Source organism: Cryptomeria japonica, chromosome 4 (genome assembly GCF_030272615.1).
Source record: "Cryptomeria japonica chromosome 4, Sugi_1.0, whole genome shotgun sequence".
Lineage (NCBI taxonomy): Eukaryota > Viridiplantae > Streptophyta > Pinopsida > Cupressales > Cupressaceae > Cryptomeria > Cryptomeria japonica.
In genome coordinates, this window is record NC_081408.1 from 529988710 (window position 1) to 529989657 (window position 948).

General features: G+C 36.9%; 1 non-coding gene across 1 annotated transcript; it reads right to left on the reverse strand.

The window, feature by feature from the left end:
* Window positions 1-343: 343 nt before the first annotated feature.
* LOC131069058 (U2 spliceosomal RNA) lies at window positions 344-538 on the reverse strand. The gene has a single exon (XR_009112105.1). It is a non-coding gene; the product is annotated as a U2 spliceosomal RNA (small nuclear RNA).
* Between the last annotated feature and the right edge of the window lie 410 nt (window positions 539-948).

The window sequence follows — 948 nt, forward strand, 5'->3', positions numbered from 1 at the left end:
AGCGTGTGATTAACTCTATTTCCTTTTCTAATTAACAAAACATTGACCTTGAAGAGTGTTGTTTTAAGATCCAACTATAACATCATTGCTAGGATAAAGTTCAGAATTTGTGAGCTTGCTAACTCCAAAACAAAAATTTGTTGCTATGTAATTTGGAGCTATATGTTAAGTTTGGGTACGTAACTATGCAAGCAACTTTTGTCTAATATTTTGTCACTAGAAAGTGTGTCGACATAAGATTGATTTAAGTGACATTTTTCAGATATCAAACACATACTATCAATTTATCAAATGCTGACACAAACAAATGAAAGCATAATTTGATTTTTATATTGAGTTGGGTGTGGGGTGCGCCAGGCTTCTACAGTAGTGCAAGACAGAAGCGACACGTGAAGGCTCTGGTAGCAAGCTACCGTATGAGGCTTCCCCCTAAAGAAATTAATTTAATATCGTGTGGTTCATTGAACCACGTATCATATATTAAACCTATAAGAATAGATACTACACTTGATCTTAGCCAAAAGGGCGAGAAAGGTATGCTTTGAATTGTGTCCTCCCTCATTATTTATACTAGCATTTGCTTCGAGTTATTATTTCGGCTCTTGATGTGGCATAAATATATCTGGACAGAGAAATCTCAGAATAAGATTTTTAGCTTTTTAAGCTAGTCTCGTAGAAGAATACCTCTCCTCCACCGTTTATGAAGGTAATGCCCGGATGTGTGTGCACAATTTGTGCAAGGAGTTTACGATGATAGGAAAGAATGTTTACAGAGCAAACAAGCCAGGTGAATATCTGTCAGTTGCGTTACATTTTGCATGGTAGCAGAGCAGTGGTAGCATCTCTAGAACAATAGACCCTTGATTGCCTCCTCATCACTATCGTTTTCCTTAATCCACACCTTTCACAAGTACTTGCTCATACTTCCAGTCATATTGTTTAGACTTG